This window comes from Halichoerus grypus, chromosome 3 (assembly GCF_964656455.1).
Source record: "Halichoerus grypus chromosome 3, mHalGry1.hap1.1, whole genome shotgun sequence".
NCBI lineage: Eukaryota > Metazoa > Chordata > Mammalia > Carnivora > Phocidae > Halichoerus > Halichoerus grypus.
The window spans coordinates 73518809-73539935 of record NC_135714.1 but is presented as its reverse complement, the minus strand read 5'-3'; the positions used below and the strand labels follow the sequence as shown (position 1 = coordinate 73539935).

Below are 21127 nucleotides of genomic sequence, written 5' to 3'. Positions count from 1 at the left end.
GGATCCTCTTTCTAAATAACTTTAACTGGTGGCTGAGTAATATTCCATTGTGTATATATATATATTCCACATCTTCTTTATCCATTCATCTGTTGAAGGGCATCTCGGCTCCTTCCACAGTTTGGCTGTTGTGGACTTTGCTGCCATGAACATTGGGGTGCATGTGCCCCTTCTTTTCACTACATCTGTATCTTTGGGGTAAATACCTAGTAGTGCAATTGCTGGGGTAGCCAGGTGATGGCTATTAAGGAGGGCACGTGTTGTGATGAGCTCTGGGTGTTATATGCAACTAATGAATCATTGAACACTACATCAAAAACTAATGATGGCTAACTTAACATAATAAAAAATAAAAACAATATTTCATTACATTTTAAAAAATAAAAATAAATAAATAAATAAATAAATAACTTTAACTATGTAATAGACTGCTAAGAATTGAATGTGTTCCCTCAAAATTCATATGCTAAAGTACTAACCCCTAGAACCTCAGAACATGACCTTGTTTGGAAATGGAGTCACTGCAGATGTAATTGGTTAAAATGAAGAGAGTACTAGAATAGGGTGAGCCCCTAGTCCAATATGACTGATGTCTATACAAAGGAGAAATTTGGACACAGAGAAATGTACACGAGGAAAACACCATGTAAAGACTGGAGTTAATGTCACAAACCAAGGAACTACCAGAAACTAGGAGAGAGACCTGGGACAGATTCTTCCCTAGCACCATCAAAGGGAGCACAGTCTTAATGACACTTTGGTCTCAGAATTCTAGCTTTCAGAACTGAGACAATACATTTCTGTTGGTTAAGCTACACAGTTGTACTTTGTATAGTATCCCTAGGAAACCAATACATAGACATAATGTAATTTTCAACTGCTACACCTTCTTATAGGTTATATATAAGTAATTGAGTTTATATATAATTTTTCAATAATTAGCAAATCAGCAAATAGAAAGAAGTAGGAAAGGATGGAAAAAAGAGAGTACATAAACCATGACCTTTCTCTACCATGTCTCTTACCTTCAAAGCTCTCCAAATACTCATTCTTATTTCTAACATAGGGTCATATTAAATAAAATGGAGGGGTTATTAGCATATCTAATATAACAGTAGTTCTTTATTCCTTCAGGTTATAAACATAAAGCACTTTTATCTTTGCATATTTAGTCACTACTTGATTCTTGAGCAAGTAAGAGGTGTAGGTGTCTACTTAAGTCTGTATCTGTAGCAGTAGTTTTGCCTTTAGTCACACTCAATCATTCAAGGGAACACCAGGGTTTACTGTTGTGGACTTTTGTGCAGAATGTGAGGGCAGCCACTACCACATTCTTGTAACTTGACACTGATCAAAATGATCAAAATGTTTTGGACAAGTTAGTCTCATCAAAGTCAAATTTGCTTTGACCACTAATCAGTATGTGAATTCGTTCACATACTGATTCCTTTTCACATATAATTCCTTTTCACATATAATAAAATGTGGTAAGAATAATGTCACCTTCAGGCATGGGGGGAAATGTAAATGAATGCCCTCATATTCATACCCATCCTCATGCCATCTGAGCCCTCCTGGTTGAAAAGAAAAAAAAAAAAAAAAGGAAAGGAAAGAAAAGAAAAGAAACCTCTGATGACTGCAAATCAGTGGCCATACCATAGATATCCATTATTATAATGTCAAAATATTAAAGGCAACCATAAGTATGCAATAATTAAAGAACTGTTATTAAATGATGGTAAATCTATCCAATGAAATATGCAAGTTCGAGAAAGCCTGGTTACAGAGTCTATATAGTAAGCTGAAAAATACACTTTTAAAATTTAAATCTAATTTTAAATTAAACCTAAAAATTTATTCAAAGATATTTAGCAATCATGTAACCTGCTGAATCTATGGCACACATGATATAGTCTCAAAATAACAGTACATTCAAGCGAAAATATTCCAGGACCAAAAAAGAAATTCAAAACAACCAGAGATCCTCATTTGCATATCTTGAACATAATAACTAGAACATATAGTTCACAATAATTTTTATTATTATACTACTCTCTTCTATCAGTTTCCCAGAGACACTTCAGCAGTTCTCCCAAGTGTCCTACAGTCCTTGCTTAGGTACCACGCGTCCTTCCAGCCCAACTTCCCTTCTGATTCTGAATCATAAGAACTCTTTAATGTGTCTGATAAGGAAGTCCTCCATCAGAGGGTAAAGAGGAAAAGAACTTAAGACCCAAATTATTATTATTATTTTAGATTTTGTTCTGAATTTATTTGAGAGAGAAAGAGAGAGAGAGTGCACACTCAGGAGCGGGGGTGGGGGGGCAGAGGGAAAGGAGAAGCAGACTCCCCACTGAGCAGGAAGCCCTACCCAGGGCTGGATCCCAGGACCTTGAGATTGTGACTTGAGCCCAAGGCAGACACTTAACTGATTGAGCCACCCAAGTACCCCTCAGACGCGAATTATTTTTAGTGAATAGAGAAAAGGTAACTTAAAAAAATTTACATAAATACCCTCCCCCAGCACCACAAAATTAAAACTATGTGAGTATTTACTAGACATCAAAAACATGGAGTAAAAAGGCTAAATTATAAACACCTGTAGGGAAAGAATGGTGTCTTTGAATCCTTTTGATACTAAGTACTCTTCATACATAAGAAAGTAATAAGTGTTTTGTTAATTAAGCTTAAGAAAGTATACAAAAACTGTTCAAAAAGATGTTATTGTAAATCTATTAAAATGTTAAGATCGTAAGGAAAATAAATGACAACTTATGAAAGTGTACAACTTGAACATACAGTTTTAAATGGCATTGGACTGAGATTTATTTAGAAAGCAATACATTTAAAGGTGACTGGTACCTTATTTCTGTCAATAATTGTCAAGTTATTTTGCTTGAATACAGAAACTGTAGTTGTAATTCTTGAGGTCTTTATTCTGAACTTGTCACATTGAAAGATTTGCGCTTTAATAGTATTATATTATCTTGAAAGTAATGGACCTTTCTGTTCACTTTGACTATGAATTTAAATATGGTTTCTGTTCTTCTATTGCTACTTCAATTTTGTCCAGCTGTGCAATGCCTAACATTGCCTAATCATAAGTAGAGAGCCAGTCAAGTCACAGGATTATAACATAATAAGAAGAAAAGAAAAGAAAAGGAAAGGAAAGAAAAGAAAAACTATTTTTTAAAGGAAGCCAATAGCAAAGTACATGGGTAGCAAACTAGATAGGTAGTTTTCAACAGTGGGTGAATGAAGACTTTACCTAAATCATCTAGGGAGTATTTAAAAGATTTACAGTCTCTTCTTCCCCCCAATTTACCCTGCTAGGTTTATGAGACTCAATTGCAGGTGTGAGTTGGAATCTATCTTTTTTTTTTTATTTTTCTAATCTCACTCTTCGGAACACAGTGCTGTTGAAAATCAGTTGAAAAGGAATGATTATTAGAATATGTAAAACACACATAAGGATTTAGGACAACAGGTATAATTTTGCTTCTTATAATCACAATGTGCCATAAACTGGCCCTTATATAGCAAACATTTCCGTTATCCAGGATGATGGGGAAAAGGATAGGTTTTCCATGAATTACTCAGTTAGTTTTATATAAAATCATGAGTAGTATGGGAAAGGTTAAACACTTGTTCACTAATATTCACAATACTGGTATAAGAGAGAAGCCCTCTAAATTGTAGTAACTTTTAGCTTAGATATTCTCTATTAGTTCTGTTAGTCCTTAAACTGAATTAACTTTCTACCTTTCCTAAGACAAACGTTAACAACAAACAACAACAAAGACTTTGTCTTTCCTAACTTCTATCCTGACTTTCTCTTCCTTTGATTAAGAGATTCTTGGAAGAGCACCTACACTTATAGAACCCATACCCTCACTTGCAATTTAGCCATGAATAAATAATCGTTCAAGCTCCTTGCCTCTGAAAACTGGCACTCCAGTCACTTAATTAAAATTGCTCTCATCAGTGTTAAGTAAAAACATTTTTCGGTCCTCAGCCTGATCTATGCTTTAGATTTGGCGATACAAAAATCCCTTTTTAAAAATATCTCTTCCTCCTGGACTTGTGCACATTCTGTCCTCAGATACTTTTCAAACTCCCTAATATTTTTCATTTCACTTTGTTCTTTAAAAGTTAATACTCTTCAGGTTTCTATCTGAAGACCTCACCCATCTCCCCTTAAATGTTTTACCGCAACAACTTACTGTATTAGCAACTACCTATAAACTGACAGTTCCAGATATATTATCAAGCCCCATTCCCTCCTCCCCAGTCTTCTGAAATCATGTGCCAAATTTCTGCTTCCTGGAGATTTGCCACTTATGTTCCAGGTGTGACAGACTCAAACTTTCACATCTAAAATCTTCACCCCAAAGGGCAACATATAATTTCTCCTATAATTCTGGTCTCAGTTAATAACATCACTTCTCCTATAACTTGATCAAGAAACTGATTCATCCTTGACTTCTTTTAGCACTTAAGTATTTCACCCCATTATCTTGCCGGCGTGGTTTCTGACGATGAGATGTCCATTGGAATTCTTTCTCTCTCTCCCTCTTTTTTTCTCTCTAGAGGTAAGGTATTTTCTTTCTCTGGATTCTTTAAAGATTTTCTCTCTGTCTTTGGCTTTCTGCAGCTTCAATATGTTATGTATAGGTGTAGAGTTTTTATACTTCTTGCTTGGAATTCTCTGAGTTCCATGAACCTGTGAGTTGATGTCTGCCATTTATTTTGAAAAGGTTTTGGTCACTATTTAAACATTCCTTCTGCTTCATTCTCTCTCCTTTCTTCTAGTACTCTAATTGTGCACAGGTTATACTCTTAGAATTCTTGGATATTCTGTTATTTTATTTCCATTCCTTTCTCTTTTTGTGTTTCATTTGACATATCTTCAAGCTCACTGATTCCTTTCTCGGCAGTGTCTAATCTACTATTGAGTCCATCAAAGGCATTTTTCATTTATGTCAATTTCTAGCATTTCATTTTGATTTTTAGAGTTTCCATTTCTCTGCTTACATTGCCTATTTGTTCTTGCATGCTGTTTACTGTTTTTCCATTACTGCCCTTAACATACTAATTAGAATTATTTTAAATTCCCTGTGTGATAATTTCAAAATCTGTGTTTATATGAATTTAGTTCTGCTGCTTACTTTGTTTCTTCTTCTTTTTTTCCTGTCTTTTAGCATGCCTTGTAATTTTTTAGAAAGCTGGAGTGATGTATTGAAAAATAACTGAAGTAAATAGTGTGAATTTTTATGTTAATCTTGCTAAAAGTTGGGCTGTGTTTAGTATTTGCTGTAACTGTAGGTCCCAGAGGCCTCAAATTCCTTGACTGTCCTTACTTTTGTCTCCTCTGCTGTCTACTCTATGAGCTCCTCTAAGAACAGCTCCTAACAGAGTCTGTGCCTTGCAGTTCTTTCAGCTATAATCCACTGTGTACTGGAACATTGTTGATGTAATTGTAAGGAGTTGGGGGGGCGATGGTATTCTATAATCTTATTATTATCAGTTTTTTAGCAGGCCTGTGTTTCTGGGATGATTGTGACCTTCACAAGTCTTTCTTAACTTTATTCTCCCTCCTCAGGTCAGACAGGAAGGGTAGAGAGGGCTGGAATTGGTTAATTGCCCTTCTCTCTCCCAGATGACATAAAACTTCTGCCTAGAGAGCAGGTCTTTGTTATAGAAAAGGCCCCGGGCATATTTCAAAGAGTTATTTTTCTGCTTCTCTGCCAAAACACAAGAGGACTTTATTTTGGTTCTTCACCATGAGAATCTGGTGGGAATTTCAGAGGTAAGATTCATTCAAGTGTGGGTTCCCCCTTAAGAATGTGGCCCCCAAGAGTTTCATACTGTCAACCTAGTCTACACATAGCTTCGAGTAATTCATCAAAATTACAATTTAAGTGTTCCTACCAGTGTATAGCTTTAGTGGCCTCTGTTCCATGTAAATTGATTTTGGCAGTGATTCTCTATATTTGTCTGTGGTGGTGATTTGCTCTGTGGCCTTGTTTCTTCGATAAGCCCAAGAAAAGTTGTTGATTTTCAGTTTGTTTCAGCTTTTGCTGTTTGTAAAAAACAGAAGTGATGACTTCCAAGCTCCTTACCTACTGGAATTAAAACCACAAGTCCGTATGCACGATTTATCTTCTCACATTCTAAAACCAACTGAAAAACAATCCCTTTTCTGACTCCAAAATTCCCTTAACTCATTCCCTTTCTTCATTTCCCATCACTACTGCCTTAATTCAGGTCTTTCTATCTGGTTAGACTTCTTCGTATGTCTCAGAATTGCTCTCCTTGCCTTTGTTGCAACACTAAGGAAGAGAACCTTAATTGAGTTATTTATGTATATATATTTTTATTTTTTTTAAAGATTTTATTTATTTATTTGACAGAGAGAGACACAGCAAGAGAGGGAACACAAGCAGGGGGAGAGGAAGAGGGAGAAGCAGACTCCCCGCCGAGCAGGGAACCCGATGCGGGGCTCAATCCCAGGACCCTGGGACCATGACCTGAGCCGAAGGCAGACGCTTAACGACTGAGTCACCCAGGTGCCCCAAGTTATTTATGTATATTTATTTCCCTATTATATGTAAGCTCTTTGAGGACAGAAACCATATTTTATCTTTGGACATCACAAATCATGTAGTCCAGTAGCTTTCACAGAGGAGTTCAGTAAATATCAATTAAATGAATGGATGGATGGGCAAATCATCTACTATCTTATGCGCCGTTAGTGCTTTAGTAGAAAAAAATTAGGCTGAATCTTGAAGTTAAAATTGATTTTGATTTCCTTAGATTAGTCCAGAAATTCTTTAAGAAAAGATATTTTGCCCACAAATATATTCCATTAATGATGCCAGTAGCTGCCTCCTGGTGGTATACTAGTTATCAATTCAATGAAGGCAGGACAGGAAATGTGCTGTATAATCAGTACTCTGGAGATATACATATATATTTAATCCTGGACAATTCACGTCTTAATGCTCAAAAAAGTATTTATCAGGAAATAATTTTACTGCCTTTCGCAGCATTAAAGCCATCTAGGAGAATACTCTATAATAGAAATATTCTTTCTCTTATTTTTGTTGCCATATCTGGCATTTAACACACTGCTTTGGTTTTCACCATTCTCTCAATATTATTTTAAGTTTTTTGTAAGGTACATCACAATCATTATTCTATCTTTCATAAGTAAATTGAAGTAGAAAATAGAAATAGAAAAGATAAGTGACTTGCTCAAGGCAAACACAAAAGTCATCAAAAGAGCTAAAACAAAACACTGTCAAATATTTCAATAACAAAACCCATGATTTCATACTTACAGACAATAGCTATAGAAAACTGAGAAAAGTGCAGTCATTTTTATTTTTCCTGAGAGCTAAAGCCAAGATTGCCTAATACATATAAAGATAGTTTTTAATGAACACAGAAAAATTTTTTACAAAACCTTATTGTTTTTAGCTTCATTAGGAAGTCAAACAGTTCAACTAATTTTAATATTCCATATTTTATCAGAAAAAAATCTTCCAAATTTAACTTCTGCTAAAATAAGGGAAGACTGCCTACTTAATTCCATGGGCATTATATCCATCATTTCATTAGATGTGATTTTACAGAAACCCTGTGAATTAGGTGGTATTGCTGAGATTTTACAGGACAGCAGAGAGGAGTGGCTCAGAGAAACCCCAGTAGCCAACATTCCACAGTCACACATACATTACAAAGGAGGTTTATACACCACATGTTTGATGAATGACTAATTTCTGAGTTGAGGTCAATGTCTGGTTCTATACATAATAAACAGTGTTATGAGAAATACTCTTTCTATTCTAGATCCCAAGAGTTCAAGATTTCTTGAAGATCACAATATTTAGAAATGTTGATACTTGAGTGAATTTAGGTTACCTTTACAAAGTATGTTAATGAAGTAAAAAGGGAGTATTCCTGGGTGAGGGATCTTCCTGATCATTAGTCTTGCTTACAGAATCTCCATAAGTTCAATATTATTTTAGGAGAATCATTTGAATGAATATCAAAAACATGTAGAAGGCTACTGTCCTCTGACACTTTTCCTTTCAGATACAGTTAAGTGGACGGAAAAACTCCTTTCTCTACTGACTCACATTTTCAACTTTTGAATAAATAAAGTCCTGGTGGATAATCTGGGCCTCCTTAACCCCTGGTACCCATTTGACATTGGGCAGGGAAAGTTTTCAGATTTCCCTAGGGCATGTAGCCTGCAAGTGCAATAAAAAAAATCACTAACATATAATGTATTATTTGTTTCAGAGGCACAGGTCTGTGATTCATCAGTCTTACACAATTCACAGCGCTCACCATAGCACATACCCTCCCCAATGTCTATCACCCAGTCACCCCATCCCTTCCACCCCCCACTACTCCAGGAACTCTCAGTTTGTTTCCTGAGATTAAGAATTCCTCATATCAGTGAGATCATATGATACTTCTAAAAAAATGACTATATTTGCACTTCTACTATCTCAGCATTTTGCTTGAATTATTTTGAGGGCCATTAATGAACCTGAAATATTCTTAGAAATCATTTAGATGGGAAGTACAAAAGGATACTGAGGTTTGGGCTTACTTTTTGGGGATTCCTGACCATCCCCTTTTTGGAAAGAAAAGAATCCAAAGATTCGAGAAGCTTGTCCTCCCTGAGTGGTAGACAATGTAGGCTTCCCAACCCCAACAGGTGACAGTGATTAACTACGTAAGAGGGACTCAGGGAAAGTCAAGTCCTGAGGGCAACTTTATTAATTAAGGTGCTTTTAAGAATAATAAAAGATAGCCATTTAAAAGTAGCACAAACAGAAAAGATATTTATTATCTCATAAACAATAGATTAACAGAGATAGGTGGTCCCAGATTTAGTTATTCAGCAGCATAAAAACATAATCAAAGACCATGATACTTTCTATGTTAGTTTCACTCATTCTCAAAGGGTAGGCATTAGTTTTTGGTTTTGACCCTTTGTAGTTGTAGGCAGGGAAATACAAAGCCAAAAAGCATGCTCTTGATCAAACTGGATTTAATAGTGGGAAGCACAGTTTTTCCTCTCGAAAGTATTATTTTCATCAAAGGCATACTTTTCCGTCTGGTCCATTGGCCAAGATTGGGCCACACAACCAAGCTCAAGCTTCAAGGGAGTATCAGGCATTTTTTTAGCTGGCAGGTTCTATATCAAGGAAGACTGTCTGCACGGGGAGAAGATCAATGAGGTAAGAATCTGACATTGTAAGGCTATGTACATAACCTGTAGGGAAAGTCTGGCATCATTTTGCACTCTTATGACTCATTACTTTAAATATCTTTCATTCAGTAGGATATTTAGAAATAAGGGAATATTAAATGTTAGCCATTTGACAAGGGTCTGAGAATACTGCAGCAAACAAGATGGAAAAAGAATGCTTATACTCTTTAGTGCAAAGAACAGAATTCTAAAGTCTGATGATGTTATGGAAGATAATTACCACTCCATCCTTTTCTAATTAAGTAATGTTTAAGCTGAGATCTGGGAAAGATGATTATAATTTTGCTGTGGTAAAAGAAAAATAAAATACACCTTGACTAAGATAAAAGGGAACACGGAAAGTTCAAGGAAATAAAAGATACCGAGTATTGATGAAGTATGAAACTCAAAGGGACAGAATGACACTTGACGATGCTGTAAAATCAGCCATATCATGAGTGCTTCTGAGACTTTATATTAAGAACAAGGGGAATGAAGGTTTTTAGACTTTATCTCAAGGACAAGGGATTTTAGCAGGGATATGACATATTTGCCTAAAGCTGGAAGAATGATTGAGGAAACAAAGGGGGAGGATAAAGTTGTAAGAGAGGAAGTGAGGATGCCAATTAGGAGGCTACTACAATGCTAGAGGAAATAGATAATAGCATTTCTGAGTTGATGGTAGCGGACCTGAATTATAAATTTTGTCCCTAAGTCTTCTGAGAAAACGCTCAACTACTGTCTGAAATAGTTTTTACCAGGTATTTACGCACTTGTTTTAAATATACATAATTGTGAATTAATTCACTGTGGTTTCATAAAGAGTTTTTAAAAGTCAACCAAGAACTTCTAACCCCATTTCTAAAGGAACAGGAATCTTGAGGAATGCAGGGCTCCCTCTAGCTTATATGTGGTATCCTACATGAAGTTCATTGGTTTCCTTGCAGAAGAGTGTTCCCTCCCCAAACATAAGACAGAATGTCGGAAACAATATGTAATCTCTGGGGTGTTGGTTTTGTAAATAAAATAATAGGTTTGGTTTTTTAATTTGTGTGTTGTTTGGTTTGTTTTCCTACAAGAATGTATTTCTAATAATATACTGGCCTTTAATGGAGAATTCGATTACAATAAATTTGCTTCTCAGATATTTTTACAGCAAGGTTCACTTACAATCATCCAACAAGAGATACACGTATCCATGCACTCATGCACATTCTACTTTCAAACTAATCTTCTTCAATGTATTTTTCAAATGCTTGAATTATGTTTCTTTCTATTCAGGAACTTATGAATACAGAGATACAATATAAATCTTCTCCCTATCATAGTCTTCCAATTGCCAGTGGTCTGTAAAATACAGATTCAACAAATCAACTTTTGTTAGACCTGAATTTCCTACTTCCTACAGTAGTAACTTTAAGCAGAACAGTGTTCAAGATAATATAATTTGAGTTATACTGTTATTAAGCAAAAAACGATGCTTATACTTTAGAGAAAACTATATGAAAATAGTCTAATAAATGTATTCAATCATGAGACAGTAGATTGTCTTCCTTTTTTCCCCCCAAGATATTAAACCAACAGAATAAGAAAACATTTAAAGGAAAGGAGAATTATTACTAAAAGAAGCAGCTAACATTTATTTTGTTTTAATTGTATGTCAGGCACTCTGGATACATTGTCTCATTTAACCCTCACAATAACCCCGAGTTAGGAACTTTTATGTTGTGATTAATCATTGAAAAACTAATGCTTTAAATGTGTAAATAATGTACTCAGTCCTCCAGAACTACCCTGTAATAGTATTAGGTCTATTTGGCTCCAATGTCTTGATATTTCAATATGATGCTATAAAACATCTACAATATGCCAAACATTCTTAGGTGTTTCAAGCACATTTAATTTAGTTGGTACAATAATTCTGATGAGTAGATATTAATATCTATGATGAACAGATAAGAAAACTGAAACTCAGAGAGGCTTAAATACATCTTTCAATGTCACACACTTAAGTAGTCGACAAAGATGTAATAGAGTTTTCATTTGAACCTATACATTCTTTTTTTTTTTTTAATTAATTTATTTGACAGAGAGAGAGAGCACAAGCAGGGGGAGCAGCAGAGTGAGAGGGAGAAGCAGGCTCCCTGCTTAAGCCCGACACAGGGTTTGATCCTAGGACCCCTGGATCATGACCTGAGCCGAAGGCAGATGCTTAACCAACTGAGCCACCCAGGCGCCCCTGAACCTATACGTTCTGATATCAGAGCAACTGTCCTGGTTCCAAATTACCCAAGATGAATAATAGAAATACTGACAAATAATCAGGAGAAAACTCAGTAAGGGAGGGGGAAGGAAGTGCTAAGAGTGAGGTCTTCGAGTCCAACAGGTTATGTGTAGAGACACTTTTTAAGTTGTCTATTATGACAGAGAGTTATTAATTAATCCATTCATACTTTTTTCAACAAATACTTTTTAAGTGCCTACCATGTGCCAGTCACAGGGAATATAGTGTTCAAAGAAACAAGCTTCCAGTTGAGAACTGAGAGGACTAAGTTAACTAAAGCTTATTGGGTGTGGCAAGAGGAAGAAAATTAAGAAATAGAAATATGTAAGGTACAAAATTAAAAACCTCTGTCATTTACTAAGTGTCTGACCTTTTTTTTGTCACTTAATTATTTTGGATTTTTAGTATTTCTATATGACATGTGACAATTTTTTTTTCTTTCCTGTTTGTCTAATTGTGAACGAGAAACTATTAAAGTGGCCAAAGCTGTTTTCCTACCCCTGGAAGACTCAGGGATGTACCCACTTGCACTTTCCCACCCTTGAGGAATCTTCAGAGTTTTGCAGCCATGAAGTTAGTATGAGGTTTCACAAGGGGAACAGTGGCAAACCATGCTTGAACTCTGTCATGTTCTGAATCACTTCAGGTTGTGCCAAGGCTGGTGCTTGTGACAAATTTATATCATTTTGACGTGGGAACTCTCCAACCACAGGATAAGAATCCATTTCCCTGGCAAGAACATGGACGGATACCTTATGTCTCCTTGGGGCATCTACTGCCAACATCTCCTTGTAGAATTTGATGATATCTTCCTTAGTAGGGTCTTTAAATTAAAATTTAAATGTCTTTAAACTACTTCTGTATTATCTCTGTCAAAATTGTATTGCTGGAAGATGATTTACCCCAATATTTAGCACACTCTGCAGATAGTTTCTTTGGTTTGTCTAGTTAATGAATTGCTAATGCTTGAATGTGTTTTTGAAAAGCCTCTTCTGTTATGTCCTCTATGGACTTCTCCATGGCTATTAAGCAAGCTTCCACTCTGCTTTCCATTCTAGGTAGTGAGGTGGCTTTTCTGATTGGATGATGAATCACAAGCCCTGCATGCCGTTGGCTTGACATGGCCCACTGAAGATGATAGGCCCAGCTGCTCCTTGGTGCACAGGGTGTTGAAGCAGCAAGGCTCACAGATGATCTGGTAGAAGAGCTCTAGAAACATATTCTCTGAGATGCTTTGCATGTCTGTCTGGTGGTATATCTCGACTCCACAGTTATTGTGAACTTCATTCCTCTGTTGATAAACAAACCATCCTCTGAATGTATGAAGCTAAATTTCTCCATACCGAACCAGCTGACTTGGAAGGAGAGGATTCATATGAGCATGTTCAATAACGATGTGTTCAACCATCTGCATAATTCCTAGTGTAGCCTGCTTTGTTATGTTTCCATGGAGAAGGGCTTTAGTGTGCAGCCATGGCAGGAGCTGAGGTATGAAGGCCTTAAGGGTGACATCATCCAGAGTTTCTTTTAATTCATCTTTAGTCCAGGCCACTTCAGTCATCAGCAAGGGGAGGTAGGACGTGGTGTGCTGGTGAGGCTGTTCAACTTGGAAATTGTTAAAGCACATATATGCCTCTTTGATAATTTCAAATCTTTTTTCATTAATCTCAAAGGTAGCCATTTTCTCAATAATTTTCTTTAGCAAAATTGGCTGCTTGTCATCATAACCTTTCAGATGAGAGATGCATCCCACAGATGGTATTTTGGAGGTCATAGCTCAAGCCTCCTAGTTCTGCTGCACATGCATATTTGTTGAGAGAGTCTGTGGGGATTTGAGGAACTCAAGGTACAAATAGGCCATGTTATGGTGCAAGGGGTCCACATAAGCAAACGGGCCGAAAAAGAAGTTGAGACAAGCCTTTGGCAAGAAAAACTTACCATCTTGTTTGAGCCAGAGTTTGCTCATAGCTGTGTCCTTAATAAGAGAAGGGTATGGTGCTGCTTCCTTTTCTAATGATAAAAATCTCAAAATTCGTAGGAATAAATTCATTCTTCATTGGAAGTTTAAATTTCCTATTCAGGTCAGCATTTTGCCATTTCTTAATGACTTTGTCTGGTACAGCTTCTTGCTTGTACTGGGTTCTATACCACTCTTCTGTGCGATCGGTTTTTCCTTCAAGACTTGGAAGCTATTGCAACCCACGTATTTTCTGGTCTGAGTTTATCCAGAACCATCTCTATTAAGGCAGGTCTAAATTCTTCCAGTAAATATTCAGCTGTGAGCACTTCTAGGCAATAATAATGCAATATTCCTGCAATCCTAGAAGTGTAGCTCATGGCCTCTCTTTATCTTTAAACCAAAACACAACAGCATTCAAGCCCTAGAATTCTTGGAAAACCCATTCTTAAGGTCCTTCTGCACATAACTTCTGAATGTATTGAAATGTGCAAAATTATATCTTCAACATGCAATAATCCTACCTTAGTCAAGTCTACATTAATGATAAAAAAAAAAAAAAACCCACATAAAACCTGGAGGCTCTTTCCTTCTGCCCACCACCAAGAGTATCTACTCAGCCCTTTGAGATCTGATAACAGACTTCCAGGACCTTCATGGCCAATGAGATGACTAAGATAATGGCCAGGATTTGATTTGTAGTATTTCTGAAGGTCAGGTATGGGAAATGTCACATAAAGATTCCTAATATCCTTCATAGGTACTATTTTGTAAAGTTGTTTAAGATGTTCTTCTTGGAAAGGGTGTTTAGGAAACTCTGGCAATGGTACATTTTTGTTCTCAACTTCAGAAAATTACTTTACCACCAGATTAGTCAAGTCTTCTAAAGATTCACACAAATAGCCATTAAGTTAGGTGAATAATAAGTAGAGTGGAATTTCAGTAGCTCTTGCCTTACATCAATGTCTTCTTGGTTTGGTTTAGTTTCTAAAATATATTTGTTACCTGTCCCAAATTTGCTGAAGGGATTCCCCATAGCTTTTCCAAATGAAAGAGTCTCCAGGCATCATTCATCACAGTCTTCTCATGTTCTGAATCAACCTCATTCATCTATCTTTGCAACTCTCACCAAACAAGGGGCACAGGAAAAATTGTGCAAACTAGACTACCAATTCATTATAAAAGGCTATAATTCAGGAAGAGCCAGATCGGAAGGATGCACAGGGCAAGGTAGGTGGGAAGTCATACAGAGGCCACTCTTCCCAAACCTCCATGTTTTCACCAACCTGGCAGTTTTTGACCTTTCTGAAATTCCTTAATATCCGAGTACTTCAGTTTCCTCACACGAAAAATGAGAAGAATATTGCTGCTTAATTTATATGGTTGCTATAAACATTAAAATGAGTGATGAAGACTAATATGTGTTAATATATGTAAATCATTTAGAAGGACTGCCTGACTTCAAATCACTCAATAAATATTAGTATTAACATTTCATAAATGTTGGATGTTATGATGATGAGTCATGTTTCCTATTAACATGAAAGCATATCACCAAAGTTTATTCAAGGTACAGTTAGCTCTTAACAGGTATTACTAATTACATCTACCAACCAGAGCAAGTTTTTTTCAAACAGGGGTTTCTGTTCAAAACAAGGTCAGCTGGAGCTCTGAAAATTTTCCTAACATTCTTATTTAATTTTCTATTATCTTTGAGATAACTTTCAAGTAATCCACTTCTCTTAATAAGACTGACATGCCACATTCTTCTGCTCAGCAGCATGTCTCTTGGGTCTTAGAAACTATAAGGAGATCCACCAGTTCTGTCAAAAACGAGTGCTAGAAAAATACTAAGGACATACAACAGAAAACCTATCTCCTTGATTTCAGGAGAATTGAACTGAAATTAGAAAGTGAAACTGTTTCACTTCATACAATATTTTATTTTATTTTATTTTATTTTTTTTTATTTTTATTTTTTTAAAGATTTTATTTATTTATTTGAGACAGAGAGAATGAGAGAGAGAGAGAGAGCACATGAGAGGGGGGAGGGTCAGAGGGAGAAGCAGGCTCCCTGCCGAGCAGGGAGCCCGATGCGGGACTCAATCCAGGGACTCCAGGATCATGACCTGAGCCGAAGGCAGTCGCTTAACCAACTGAGCCACCCAGGCGCCCCCACTTCATACAATATTTTAAATTATTATATTAAAAAATTACTTGAGGAGCACCTGGGTGGCTCAGTCAGTTGAGTGACCAATTCTTGGTTTTGGCTCAGGTCCTGATCTCAGCGTGGTGAAATCGAGCCCCAGGATCTCCACGCTCAGTGTGGGGTCTGCTTGGGATTCTCTCCCTCCCCCTGCTCGTGGGCTTTCTCTCTCTCTAAAATAAATAAATAAAATCTTCTAAAAAATTATTTGAAACACCACATTTACTATCAGAGGCACTTTTGACACTTCGGAATGCACTTCTCTAGCCTAATCCCCATACCTTAGACATGAATATACTGAATTAGATACTGTGTAAATTACTTTCTCAAGACTATGCAGCTAGATAATGGAAGAATCTGTACCAAAAGCCCTTCTCCTGATTGTTGTTCAAGCATAGAACCAACTCATCATCACATACAGTGGCAACTAGCCACCAGTTATAGCTGATCCCAGATTGGAAGACATTTTACTCAGGGACAGTTTCACTACACCTCTACCTACAAAGGTCAGACTTTATAAAAGAAATACTCTGCACAGAATATCCAACCTCATTTTCTCTAAAAAAACAAAACAAAACAAAAACCAAACTATGAAATATTAGCTAAAAATTCATAAATGAAAATAACAATTTTAAATGTTAATTCCATACATTAAAATATGCCTATTTGCAGTTAACCCATTACAAATATTCTGTATCAATTTTAAGATGTACATATTTATAATTAACTTCTTAAGGGAGAAGTTCACATGTGTGTTATAGTAGTAATGAGCTTCAAAATGGAAACTGCTACATTTTTAAAACACCAAATTATAATGAAGATAGAATAAACCCCACCATCCTGAAAAATATTTTTTCTTACTATTCACATTTGTAGTTCCAAAATTGTTTCTCCATGTGCTACATTTAACAACCTTATCTCCTTGACAGTAAAATTATCTCCAGAACAATAATCTACATTGCCAAACTATTTGTAACTGAATGGAATAATAAATGTTGTTTCATTGGGCACCTCACAAATTTGAAGTAGAGTTAACAAAAAATAATTATTATTATGTTTTGACATTTTGAGCAGATACTCTAGCTCTCTTTGGAGAGCAAACAGGCTGTGTTTTTCACTTGATCTCAAGTACTCAATTCATCATTCTCAGATGATCTCTAAATAAAAATACAGAGTTGGTTCATTCAATTCTAGTCTTCAAGGTGCTGAAGAGTTATTATTATAAAATGAATCATTTTTCTTTGTTAAATCAATTATAGAAGAACTCACATAGAAAGGGATCTTGCCAATAAGTAATCTGGGCAGAGTTCAGAAGCTATACATTTCATTTAAAGCATTGATTAGCAATTTGTAATTTTTAAACTTAAATTCACAAAGTCCTCTTTGATTCTGTAATAGTTGTACATATTTAAGGCTGAGAATTTTACTCTTACATACAGGTCCTATCAATGGATTTTTTGGAGTAAGAGTAGTTGAGATTAATGAGCTTATTATAATTCATTAGAAAGTGGTATGTGGATGACTGCCTACTTTAATTAGTTTTATTACTGTAGGAAATTGTTTCATATGCCAGGCTCATCACCAAGCACGCCTGGAAAACATTAGAGCAGTAATCAGACTTGATATGAGGTACCTTTCATTAGGCAGTATGGCTAATGGCACTTATAATGAACAAGGAGGGTATTAAAAAGACGGACATGACAGCATCTAGCAAAAAGGAATTTATCAGATCAACTGTTTTTGTGAAGCAGAATGCAAAGTATAGTACTTCAAAATACTGTTGTGGCATACAGGGTGCAAGATTTATAATTATGGCAAAAGATTTAAGTATCTCAGGTTCATCTAACAAAACTCAATACAAATTTTCTATGATTCATATGTTATTAGAAAATGTTAGTAATCAGATCTTCTAACAAAGTAATCCTTCAAATGATATTTCTTTTGAAATAAAACACCTATGACTTTGAGCAAACAAAAAAAATCAAGTCACAATCTGAAAGAAGCAAATACAAGTATAAAACATATTTCAGAATAGAAGTAAATGAAAAATTATAAACATATTCCATAGGAACTGACTGGGTTCTTTTATAAGTTCAGACTTATAAAAATATTTTTTAAATGTTCTTAATAATTTTTTACCTATGTTCAAAATTAACCTTATAAACATTTCATATTTAAGATTTTGGCCTTATATAAGTATTAGAAGTTACACCTCAAAAATTAACTAGAAAAAAAAGGAAATTCTATGCACCTCTAGTTCACTCCTAAGACACTCATACCATTCATAACATCAATTTTATTTTATCATACCTTGTTAAGTAGTGTTTAGGAAGCACAATTCTCATTTCACTGATGAAGAAATGAACATTATTATGTTTTTTTACATATACTGAGAGCATGCTGAAGTTTCTGACTACCCACACTAACCTTTACTTTTACGAGTACATTCTTTCAATATTTAGAATTATTCCTCCAAATATGTGAGCTATATCGTCAAGACATTCTAATTTCTCTTCTGCTATTACAGAAAAGATGTTATCGTAATTTCAGGCAGAGAACTGCAATTTCTGGCCCCTCCTCTAACATATTTTGTTTTTACTGGAAATATTCTAATTACAAAGCATTATAGTTCAATGAGCTATCAATTAGCAACGAATGCAGAAAATGTCAGAAACTGCTCTTCCATTCAATAGAGATTATCATCTATGTCAGATAAAGTCTAACTTTAAAAACATTGTGAATAAGGTGGAAAGGCATTTAACTGTATCCTTCTTTTGCTGAGTAGTCTTGTTAAAACAACAACAAGCAAACCTAACCATCATCACTAACAGTAACAGACACCACACGCACCTCAGATCTAAATCTCAACAAGTATTTTTAGTGTCCTAAAAAAAGTTTCTTGCCTATGGTTTACCAGTACTTTTCAAAATTACAGTGTAAGTACCCTGATTTCCTATTCTATGACATTGATTCAGCATACACGTCTGTCATCTATTGCTTTTATTAAAATCAAAAAGCATCATAAAATTAAACAATACATATGCTGCAAATTAAGATCACGAGTATTAGAAACGATGGCCATTTTGTATGCATTTAAAAAAAGATTACTCTTTTTGGATTACATTCCACTTTGTCTGCAGTACAGATTACCGATTAGTGAGTAGAGTGGATATAAAAACTCAGGAGGAAAAAGAACATTTCTCTTTTTGGGTCATAAAAGGAAAGGATCTTCACAAGAAAAGACACTTGATAGATAAAATCATTTTTTAACACAATACGAAAAGCCTACTTTTCTTTAAGAGGAAATCAATTTTAACAGACAGGTATCAGTAATTCTGCCAGGATGTTCTTGAGATTAGAGAATGATTTGAGGCTTCATTTTATCTGCTGCACCACAACTCAAATGTTTGAAAACTACAATAACTTAAACCTAAGCATAGAAATACTTTTAAGTAAAAAAAGCAGTCTGATGATTGATTGATCTGCCATAAAAAATATATATATATGTATATATATATGTGTGTGTGTGTATATTATATATAAATATACATATATATTTCCTTTTCAATTTTCCAAAGACAGTGAAATATTTTCATTTTGTTCCAGTAGTGAGTGTAAGTTATACTTGACATTTTATGTGAGAAATTTTGCTTTTTAGCATACATAAAAGTCATCAATAAATAATAAACATATATCTGGTAAGTCACCCATTGTCCATTATAACTGGTCTTAATTTTAATAATGAATAGTAATTAATATGAAGTCTGCTATATATTTACTCTCACATTTTTATGAAACCACTGTGAACTTTAATAAATAATATATTGATTTGAAAACAAAACTCTAATAATAATCCTCATTGTCTCCCTAAAACAATATCTTTGAAAAATAATGCTAGGAAAATCTCTAAGAAATAATGGAATGTATTTATAATTTAGTATTTTATTTGTATGTTATATACTTTCTGAAGATCATTTTCTTTTTTTTAATTACAAAAATGTTATTAACAATTTTGCTTTGAGACCAAATGTTCTGAGTGAAAAGACAATATAGAACTAACTACCACTTATGAGTAGAAATATGTAATTTCTTGTCTTAGTCTCATTGCACCTGGGATTTAGACAAAGATCAAAACTTGGGAGTCCCATAGGCAAAATTTATACTGATTATATGTTTTAGCTCCTGCCCGCTGCCAGTGGTAATGACACCTAAGAATCCCTCCATGGCACCAATTCAATTTACAACAATGTAGAAACAAACCAGAAGATACATCACACAAAGCTGTGTATAAAAAGAAAAACAAGTATTATCTGCTGAGGTTCCAAGTGAAACTCAAATTCCATGCCAATATCAGGATCTGTAAAATTGGCACAAAACTGAAAGCCTTCAAATTAACTAAAGCACCACATCCATTATGGCCCAACACAGCAGATTTGGAAGTTCCACATTCAAAATAGTGCCTAACTTTTATGAAAATGCCAATTTTGTTCTACTTCTTTGTTTCTTTTTGTTTTTGTTTTTGTTTTTTGGGGTATAGTTGACACACAACGTTACATCAGTTTCAGGTGTACAACATAGTGATTCTACAAGTTTATACATTATGCTGTGTTCACCGCAAGTGTAGCTGCCATCCATCACCTACAACACTATTACAGTATCGTTGACTGCAGTCCTTATGCTGTGTTTTTAATTCCAGTGACTTATTCATTCCATAACTTGAAAGCGGTGTGTCCCATGACTGTTTACCCATATTGCCTGTCTCCCCACCTCCCTCCCCTCTGGTAACCATTAGTTTGTTTTCTGTATTTATAGGTCTGTTTGTTTATTTGTTTGTTTTTTAATTACACATATGAGTGAAATCATATGGTATTTATCTTTCTCAGTTTGTCTTATGTCACTTAGCATAATACACTCTAGGTCCATCCATGTTGTCACAAATGGCAAGATCTTATCCTTTTTTATGACTGCATAACATTCCATATATATATAGGATAGGAATATATATATTGGATATATATGGTCATATATATATATATATATATTTCACCTCTTCCTTATCCATTTGTCTATTGATAGCTACTTAAGTTGCTTTCATATCTTGGCTATTGTAGACACTGCTGCAATAAACAGAGAGGTGCGTATATCTTTATAAATTAGTGTTTTTGTTTCTTTGGATAAATAATAGCAGACAATGGAAGACATTACATAATGATAAAGGGATCAATCCAACAAGATTGATACAATAATCACAATGGTATGAAACTAGAAATAAATTACAAGAAAAAAACAGGAAAAAGCACAAATATGTGGAGGCTAAACAACATGATGCAAAACAATTGATGGGTCAACAAAGCAATCAAAGAAGAAATTAAAAACACACAAACAAACATGGAAATAAATGAAAATGAA

General features: G+C 35.1%; 1 protein-coding gene and 1 pseudogene across 1 annotated transcript in view; both read right to left on the bottom strand.

The window, feature by feature from the left end:
- CCSER1 (coiled-coil serine rich protein 1) overlaps positions 1–21127 on the bottom strand; it is a 1392827-nt gene that overhangs the window by 785744 nt on the left and 585956 nt on the right. The gene's annotated exons all lie outside the window — the stretch shown is intronic.
- LOC118555684 (insulin-degrading enzyme pseudogene) lies at positions 12040–13722 on the bottom strand (annotated as a pseudogene).